We start from the raw sequence: 11,204 nt of genomic DNA on the forward strand, positions 1-11,204 counted from the left end.
AAAAAAATGATAATTTCATGGTTATCTTTTTATCTTTAATAAATATATTTTAAAAGTAAAAAAAATGATAATTTCATGATAGAGATAACTTTTGAATGGTTGTAAATATGATAAGTCAACCTGACTCTCATTTTATCAACTGGCATAGGTAGACATGTTTGTGTGATTGTTACTGGAATTAATTTTCTCATTGGACTTGAATAAGTTTCTTACAAATACTTCTAAGAAAATAAAATAAAACTTTTAATTTAAAAAATTTAAACCATAAATTAATTTTAATTTGGAACAAAAGTTATTTTTTTTTAAAGCACACAATAATTATACATAAATCATATTTCAAAATGTATAAAAATTAATTTACAAAACTTTGATGCACCATGTGACCTACAATGGGAAGCAATACTTACGGGTGTAGATTAATCGGATTTTATTTTTTATTTTTTAATCTGAACCGATTCAAGTTATTTTTAATTGGATGAGATTGATTTGAGTGAATAAGGTAAAGTTTTGAAAAATATTTAAAAAAATAAATTTTCAAACATTTTTTTAGTTTTTTTTATAATATTTAAAATGTATAATTACCTTATTCGTCCTTATATTTATGGTCAATTCAGTATGGTGGTTTTAAAAAAAATCAATTGGTTCCTATGAATTTTAAAATCAATAGACAAATTTATTTTTTCTAAAAACCACGGCACTTAATTGACTATTGACTCTAAATATAGGGACGAATAAAATAATTATACCTATTTAAAAAAACAGAACGTAAGTAAAACTAAATCAACAATATAAATGTAAATTATGTAAGAACCAAGAAAAATAGTTTTAGAGTAGAATTGGTATAATTAAAATGACACTTGAATATTTTATTATTAAATTTTAAAAATTATATAAATAGAAATTCAGTTATCCAGATTTCATTTTAAAAAGAATCATCATCTCTCTAAAAACTCATTTTTCTTTTCCTCTACCTTCTCTCTAAGATTTTGACCTTCTCGTCCATCAGTTTGACGATCGAAGTCCATCATTCGACTCCTGCCAGTAAACTCTACAAGATTGTCCAATCAAAATCTTAGATAGAGTAAGTTCATTCCTGGTTCATTTTCCTTTGAATTAGTTTTGATCTGGTTATGCTTGCATTTAGTTAATCTTGCATGTGATGTTTGTATCTTCAAAAGTAGTCTCTATTAGCTTAGGATCCTAGTGGTATAGTTAGATTTGTGATCAGGACTCTTTGGTGCAGGTTAAGTGGCCTTTAAGCTTTTGGGTACATTTGGAGCTCCTAATGAGTATTTGCTTAAGTTCAAGTAAGGGAAGCTAGTTTTAAATTTTCAATAGAACCCTAGGCTAGAAGATCTGGATGTGGGGGTGACGTAGTCACCAGTTCCAAATTTTTATTTGCAGGATTTCTTGTTTTGAGTATATTGGAAATTGATTGAAATTGAAATGTGAAATTGTGGATATAATAGATGTTGTAGAATGTATATGAGTTTGGAATTGAATGAGTTAATGAATTTATTTGAATAGTTTGTTGAATCAAGTTAAATGTAATGTGTAGATTTTATAAATTTATGATTTGAATGAAATGTTAGTTTGGAATTTAAACAAGTCTATGCAGAACTTTTATGCATAACTCGCTCAAGCGAGAATAAAATGGAAACATAGGGTGCTCTCGGGTCCATTCTCGCTCAAGCGAGACCTAGGATGAAATTCTGGGTGCTCTCGGGTTGAATTTCGCTCAAGCGAGAGAATTTTCGCTTTAGCGAGACCCATTCTTGCTCAAGCTAGAATTTTTGTAAAAAAAACTACAAAAATTATTTTTGCTTTTAAAAGGTTGGTTTATTTATTTCTATATAGTTTTACTTATAAATTATGTATACTTTTATTTCATGTATATTTAATTGAAAATCTCTTTAATTAGACATTTATGTGATTAGTAAATGAATTGTTGTGTGTTTTGGAAATTCTAAATTTTGGTATGATTTGATTGTTTGATGTTGGATATTGTGAGATTCAAAATATGAATTTTAATCAAGACATAGTATTTTCAGGAGAGAAAATACCGTGTCAAGATTGTTTAGGATGTGCATTGACTAGGGATTCGTCTAAAAGGGGATATCCTGACTCTACTTAGATAATGAAATCATATAGATTTATTTAGGTGCTGAGAGTCGAAGGAGGTTCATATGAATGGGTAAGTTGTTTGAAAGATAACTAACTTTACATGTTATATGAGTTAGCCTTGTCATACTAGGAGAGAGATGATATTAAGATTATTTATGCGCATAGCTGTGTGGATTTCACAGTGATATAGTATGACAGATGTTGATCTTTGAGTCTAAGTCAACGCATGAGTCTTCCGAAAGTAGAGTCAAGTGTCTATGTGTTGTGAGTCAGTGGAATTCTGACATGTGAAAGATGAATTATGAATTTTAATAGACACTTGATGATTTAAAGAATTTGTATGAAACTTGATGATTTATGTTTATTAATTTGAAATTGAAATTATATAGATTTTTTTTATATAGCTAGGTCTCTTTGTTTTGTTTTGTGGTTGTTTTCCTTAATGTGTGATGATCGTGTATTTACACGAGAGCAATGATGTTATAGGTGATAGAGTTTCTCGTTTAGAAGATTGATGATGAAAAAATTTATTTTCTTTTGAATAATTGTCTTAATTTTATGTACATATTTAATGTCATATGAAAAGAGATATATTTTGAAACACTATATTAAAGAACTGTAAACATATTTGTATTATGTTTATATATTTATTTTGATATTTCAAGCGTTATTAGATATGGATAAAAATTTAGGGATGTTACAAATTAAGTAGTGAAATTAAAATAAAGTAAATATTAAAAATAATTAAATTTCTAAATAATAAATAATAAATCTTTTTGTGATATTACTTTTGTGGATTGAATTGAGATTCAGGGTTTTAGGTTTAATATATATATATATATATATATATATATATATAAACTTTTATTAAAATGGTAAGACATTCAATGAGTTCCGTTTGGATTTCATTTGACTCATTCAAACAAAATTAATCCAATCTACTTGGATGATTTGTTTGGTTGGAATTACCCAAACCAATAAACACCCGAATGAAAATCTTCAAATGTTTTCTATTCTTATAATTATTATCCTTCTCTGCTTCACAAAATGAATTGTAGGATGTTGTCCTCGTAATTTCTTATATTAGACTTTAACTCTTTTTTATATAACATTTTTTTTAGTTTATATATATAATCTTTAAAATGTCAATTTAATGTTGATATATGATTGTGTAAAACAATTATAGTTTACTCACAAATCATTATTAGTGTGAATGTTAAACTAATCATGATCTATTATGTAAGGACTGAAAAAAATAGTCTTAGACTAGTAGTGATACAATTAAAATGATACTTGAATATTTTATTATTAAAGTTAAAAGAGTATATGAATAAAAATTCAATTATTCAGCTTCATTTTAAAAGAACTATCTTTTCTCTAATTTTTTTTTTCCTTTTTTGTGCCTTCTCTTAATGATTTCGATCTCCTCTCTCATCAGTTTGACGATCGGAGTCCACCATTAGACTCAGACTTTTAACAGTGAATACTACAAGACTGCCTGATCAGAATCTTTAATAGAATAAGTTCATTTTTTTTATTCTCTTTAAGTTAAATTTTTAACTTGTTAAGTTTGTCTCTACATAGGCTTTGCATGTTACTCTTTTAGATTCAAGGTTAATCTCTATTAGCTCATGGTCCTAGTGGTATAGTTAGATTTTTTACTAGGACGGTGCAAATTAAGCTACCCTTGAGCTTTTGGTAGGTTTGGAGCTCTTAGTGAGGTAAGGGGAGCTAGTGTTAACTTTCAATAGAACACTAGGCTAGAAGATCTAGATGTGGGGGTGATGTGATCACCAGTTCCAAATTTTGTTTTCAGGATTGATTTTTTATGAGTAATGCAGAATATTGTTTGGAATAAAATGTGAATATGTTGATTTTGATATGAATGATTTATGGTAGATGTTTTTGTTTGAATCTGAAAAATTGGTTGATTTGTATAGTTGACATGGTGTAAGTTAATTTTGAAGTGAAATGAGTTATTGAAATTGTTTTTGTTTGACAATGAATGATGAAATTAGACATAATTATGCAGATTTCTCTGCATATCTCGCTCAGGCGAGCTAATTCTCGCTCAAGTGAGAATAAAATGGAAAGATGTAGTGCTCTCGGATCCATTCTCGCTCAAGCGAGAAGGAATCTCACTCAGGCGAAAATGGGATAAATTCTAGAGGTGCTCTCGGGTTTAATCTTGCTCAAGCAAGAAAATTTTCACTTGGGCGAGACCCATTCTCACTCAAGCGAGCAAATTTTCGCTCAAGCTAGCCTGAAAAAAAAAACTTAAAATTTTTATTTTTGCTTTTGAAATACTAGTTTATTATTGTTTATTGTTTTTTAGTGAAAGTTATACATTTTATTTAAAAATATGGTTAAAGGAACTTAGTTATGTGTTTAAGTAAATTTTGAGATATATTTGAATTTTTTATAAAAGTTTAAAGTGTGATGTGATTGAATGATGTATTGATGTGTTACCTGAGATATGAAATGATGTGAAAGTGTGATTAGGACATAGTATTTTAGGAAAGAAAATTCCGTGTTGAGATTGTTGTTAGGGTGTATTGATTTGTTAGGTCCGTAATGAGACGATTCTAACTCTATTGATATAATGGAATCACATAGATGAAGTTATTCAGTTGGTGAGAATCGAAGGAGGTTCATATGACTTTGTATGCGGTTTGAAATATAATTTGGTCTTTTAGATCATATGAATTTACCATGTCATATGAGATGATGAGTTATTGAGATGTTTATGCACATGACTGTGTGGATTCACAACTAGTAGTATGACAGATGCAGGTCTCATGATGCTAATTCAATACATGAGTCTTCTAAATAGTAGAGTTAAGTGTCTATGTGTTGTGAGTTAGTAGAAGTCTGACATGATAAAGATAAATTATGATAGACACTTGATGGTTTGTAAAAATGTATGAGAATTGACAGCTTTATATTGATATATAAAGTTATAATTATATTAGAAGTTTTAGAAATAACTAGTTTAAACTGTGCTTTGTTTTTGTGTTTGTGTTTCTCTAATATGTGATGATGATGCATTTACACGATTGCAAATGATGTTAAAGGTAATAGAACTAGAACTCCTTACCGAAAAGCTGAAAAATAAAAATATTTATTTTATTTTAAATATTTTGTTTTAATCTTATGTAAAAATTTAAAATCCCTACAAAGAGGGATATATTTTAAAACATAGTATGAAATATATATATATATATATATATATATATTATGGTTATTAAATGTGAAAAAAACATAGAGATGTTACATATTTCAATTATTAAATAACGATAAAACTTTTAGATTTTTTTTTTCTTAAAATACTAAACTTGTACATCACATTTTACTTAAAGTAGTTTACTAAAATTAATTCTATCTATCACACAAATTTCATAATTACACATATATAATTATCTTAGCTTAACGAGTGGTGTGAAATTTGAATATATAGTTAGTACAATTGCACAAGAGAAATTTATCATTCATATATATTACAATAAAATTATTAAATAAAAATTAATTTTATATATTTAAATAATTAATTATTATATTAACTAAATTAGATATTATTTTATATGTTAAAAAATCACTAATATATAAAATAAATTTTATTATTAATAAAAAAATTATAAAATAAATTTTAAATTAATACATAATATTAATTAAACGTTCTAACTACTATCAACTTTAGATTCTGAATTAATTTCTATTGTAATTTTTTAAAAATTATTTTAGAATATAAAATATTTATTAAAATTTTAATAACTAATTTAGATTAAGCTACTTTATAATTTTTTATTAATAATCAAAACTACTTTAAATATTAATGTTTTTTTAATCTTTAAAATATTATTTAATTTAATTAGTAAATAATTATTATTTATTTTTAAATTTTATTTTTATTTAATGTTTTTTAAGTGTGTTTTCTTATATCTACCTTATTGAATACGGTATAAAAATGTCTAACTAAATTAACACAAATGATTACGCATAAATATAATTCTATACGTTATTAATTATATTCTAAATTAGTCTCTATTAGTTTTTTAGAGACTAATTTAGAATCTAAAATATTAGTAACTAAAACTTTGGTAGCTAATTTAGATACCAATTTAGAAATTGTTTTATAATTTTTTATTAATAATAAAAATCACTTTAAATACCAATAATTTTTTAAGTCTCTAAAACAAAATCTAATTTAGTCAATATAGTAACTAATTAGTTTTGGTCTATAAATTTTGTTACTATTTACTTATTTTCTTGAAGTAAAAGTAGTGGGTTGTTGATATTTGTCGGCAAGTGTACCGAATCAACTGTAATATAGTACTCTTTAAAGTACGAATGTCGAACCCACAAAGAACAATTCTAATTAAGATGTTCTGTTGTAAAACTCATTAAGTATAGAAAATAACTTTGAGAACCTTTTCATAACCAAATTAAAGATTGCACAAGAACTCAGAGATTTAGGGTTTGATTCAGGATGTAACAAAACCAACTTATCAAATATAGAGAAAGATACTTGGGATTGAATTGCGTCTATCTCAATCATCAGTATTTTGGAATAATATAATACATGATCCTGTCTGTTGACCGGAACGCTGGAAACTGCCTCGTCAAGGGATTCGACGTGCGCACCGCTTCAAACCTCCGTTCCTCTTCGAGATCCACCTCAAGAACCTGCAAAGGAACAGAACGGCGCCGCTGCGGCCGATCGCACTCCAACGCCCAAGTCAGTGACCGAATCACCAAATACTAAGAGAACAGGAACCGTGCAAATTCTCTCTCACAGTAAGCTCTAGAACTCGCAAGCGTAAAGAGTATAATCTGAACGTGCGTACCTCAGAAAGTTCGTTGAGAACTCTTATATACCTGGTTACTTTCTCTCTCCTGGCAGTTACAGACTTGGACACGTGGCTCGCATCTAGTCGTACACGTGCCTTCATCTGGAGCCTTCTTGACTTGGGCGCTGCTTCTACTCTCATTTTGCTAAGTTACTTATGCATGGTACTGCCCAGTGCATAGCTAATCTTGGGAGTGCGATCTCTACTGGAATTGGCGAGTTAGGGTGCCTTCGTACACCTTCCCTGTGGTCTCGCCGGCCGCCTTCATAATTTGCACCACCTTCATCTCTGGCGATGTGCTTGCTCTGGCGATCTCCAATCACTAGGTCGCCTGAGTTTACATCTGGCGACTTCATCTTTAACCGGGAGATCGCCGGTTCTGGTATGCTGGAGATCGGAACATGCCAACTTAATAACTGGCGACTTCACGAGCCCCCCGACTTCCTTCCCTTCTGCCAACCTGGCGCCTTGTCAACACGCCTATACTGTAGCTGGATGCCACGTCATCACTTCCGACTACCAGGGCGGTACAATACATAATACTCAAAACTACTTATTCTTGATGCTTAATTTAAAGTCATTCACCTTGATTCCTCACAGATGAAATTCATAAGATAATTTCTCAAATACAGATTCCTCACAGATGAAATTCATAAGATAATTTCTCAAATACTGATTCCTCAGATATCTAACAAATCATCCGGCTTTATGAACATAATTATGATGCAATTAATAACCTGGAATCTATTCCTAGCATTACAAGCTATCAAGTATTTTCGTCTATTTCAGATCCTTAAATGTACTTTACAGTTAAATTTAAGGATCAAAATCAAGACTCTATTGATCAGACAGAATCAAGCAATAAGCATAAAACGAAAACATCAAGAACAAGTAGAAAAGAGAATATTATATATATATCACCAAAAATACATTTGATCAAGGTAAATTACATTCAATCCCAAGTTAGAAAGAACTTAGCCACTCATGACAGTTCTTCCAATCTTCATTCTTGATCTGGATTGCATAAGAAGGGCTGATCTGAGCACGTTCTTCTCCTAAGAATAGAGGTCTCCTTCTTCTTCTCTCTCTAATCTCTCTCTATAAAAATTCAATATTTCTCCACCGCTTCCTTTTGAGTTGTGTTTCAAAATTTATATAATCAACTTTAGCTCAAGCTAGCCAATTTAGCTTAAGCTAGATCTTTCGGTGCATTTTTAGCTTGAGCTAGCGATTCTAGCCTGGGCTAGATCAGTACTGCACCTTTAATCAACTCTGGACAGTTTTAGCTTGAGCTAGCAATTCTAGCCTGTGCTAGATTAGTACTACACCTTTAACCAACTCTGGACAGTTTTAGCTTGAGCTAAATCCTCTAGCTTGAGCTAAATCTTCTTGTGATCCAATTAAGTTTTTACTTTCTTTCTTTCAATGCCAGCTTGAATACATTCTTTTAATGCTTCATATTCATCTGCAATTTACACAAAAATTGAGATTAAATTTCTTCATTTGTTTCTTGGTTCAAAATATATAATCAGATTCAATAATTCTCAGATTAAGGTAATTTTCTTACATTAAGCAACAGTTAAGTTCCAAAGTATTCAATTTTCTCAATCATAAAAACTACACATTGGCACTTATCATGGGTGAATCTTAATAGTAACTATATTTTTTTCTATTTCTAAGATAGCTACATTTAATGTTATATAAGAGATGAACACGTATTTCTCTTATGTGTTTATACTTATTGTTTAGAGTTCTTTTTAATACTTCAAGTTGAGCTGCCTTCCATCCTTAGAGAAATTTAACTCGCAATTTCCAAAAAGTTTTTCTAAATTGGTTGCGGAGTCTAACTCACTAAATATTATTAATTTATTAAATAATTGATGTAACTCTCGATAAGTAAAAGTTGATATTGCAAATAATATTAATTATTTTAAGTATGTTATTTGACACCACGTATTTTGAGATATTAAGTATGTAGATACGAGATATTAAGTATGTAAATATGGATTTATCAACTATGTTAAAAACCATTTTATCATTATATATAAACTATTTGAAGTTGTACCTAATTTTATTTAGTGTTTTTGTTGTCTATAATATAAAACCTAGAAAATAGCTTTATAATAAAAGTAGTATAATTAAAATAACACCGGAATATTTGATTATTAAAGTAGTGTATATAAATAGAAAAATTAGTTACTCAGATTTTATTTTAACATAATTATCATCTCTATAAAAATATTATCTTTACCTCTTCTACCTTATCTTTGACCACCTCCTTCATCAAAATGACAATCAGAAGCCACCAGTAGGTGACAAACAGTTAGTAGAGTAATCGATCAAAATTTTTGTTAGAATAAGTTCATTTTTTCTCATTTTTCGCTCTAATTCAATTTTGAATTTTAGTATTTAGTTGAGTATATATGGTTGCATGTGATGTATTTGAATCATTGATCATAACTTTGTGTTGCAAGTTATCCTTGTGTTCTTTAGGAGTTGGAGCTCTTTGTGAGCATGCCTACTTCATCTTAGGTAAGGGAAACTAGTTTTACTTTTCAATAAAACCCTAGGTTAGAAGATCTGGATGTGAAGGTGATGTGGTCACCAACTTCAAATTTTCCTTCCATGGTGTTGTTGCGAGTAAATTAGTATATGTTGATTTAGATTGAATGTGAAAGTATAGATTTGATAATTTTTGTTGGTTTGGTAAATTACATGATGATTGTGATCTGAAAAAGCAATCGAATGTGTTTAAATTGTATTATGAATCATTTGAAGTGTAAAAATTGGTGAATATTGGTTGTTTGAATCTGAATGAAATTGATTTAGATATCATGAATATATATATATATATATATATATATATATATATATATAGTAGCTCAATGAGAGTACATGTATAACTCTGAGTAATATGGTATTCATTTTGGTTTGATATGTTTTATAAAAATACATATTTGGTATAAATTTTTGAAAGAAAACTCAAAAGATATCAACTTTATAAGTTTGATTTATGCTAATTTTGATAAAGCGAGAAATTTTTGCTTAAGCGAGAAAATTCTCGCTCAAGCGAAAATGGAGTGAAATTTTTGGTGTGATTGAATGGTGTATTTATGTGTGATATGGAATATGAAATATGAAAATGTAATCAAAACATAGTATTTTTAGGAAAGGAAATATCGTGTTGAGATTGAGATTGTTAGGATGTGCATTGGCTAGTGATTCGTTTATAATGGAGTATTTTGACTCTTCTAATATAAGGAAATCAAATAGATGAAGTTATTCAAGTCATGAGAGTCGAAAGAGGTTTATATGATTTTGTTTGTGGTTTAAATAATAATATGGTTTGACAAATCATATGAATTAACATTATCATATAAGGTGATTTGATATTGAGATTATTACGCGTATAACTATGTCTATTCGCATTGAGGTAGTAAGACCATTAAGCTCGGACACTCCTCTTAAATGGCATGTTGGTGTCTGATACTCGTATATCGGACACCGACACTCGTATGCCATCTATAGGACATGTATACGTGAAGTGTCTAATTCAAAAAGTATTTATAGATTTATGACAATTCTAGTACAGTTCTAACACAATCTTAAAAAGGAAAAATACATTAATTTTCTAAAAAATCAAACTTTATTGTATAAATTGTTATTATGATTATAAAAATAAGAAACAAATCCTTGTGAACCAGTCATGAAAAACATCTTTCTGCTCCAAAAAATAATCTAGAACATACTTGTGCACATAAATCTTTTTTTTTTCAATTTATATAATTCATAATTATATAAAATATAGATATGTGTCCTCGTGTCCTACATTTTAGAGATTTTACGTATCTTCGTGTCCATGTCCGTGTCGTATCAGTGTCCGTGTCAATGTCTGTGCTACATAGACAAATGCAAATTTTTGAGTCTAAGTCAATGTATGAGTCTTCCGGAAGTACACTCAAGTATTTGTGTATGTTAGTCAATAAATTTTTGACATGAGTAATATGAATTACGAATTATGATATACACTTGACTGCTTATGAAAAGTATTCAATTTTGTGTTTGTGATTTAAAGTTACATATTAGAAAGTTTAAAAAATTAATAGCTTATCACGTTGTTGTAAGAAATTATGTAAATTAATTTCTATAAAGTGACTCAATGACTTAGAGTTTGGGTTTGGGACCCGAATAAGATTTAATAATAATAATAATAGAATTAAAGAGTCTGTTGGT

Source organism: Phaseolus vulgaris, chromosome 7 (assembly GCF_000499845.2).
Source record: "Phaseolus vulgaris cultivar G19833 chromosome 7, P. vulgaris v2.0, whole genome shotgun sequence".
Classification (NCBI taxonomy): Eukaryota; Viridiplantae; Streptophyta; class Magnoliopsida; order Fabales; family Fabaceae; genus Phaseolus; species Phaseolus vulgaris.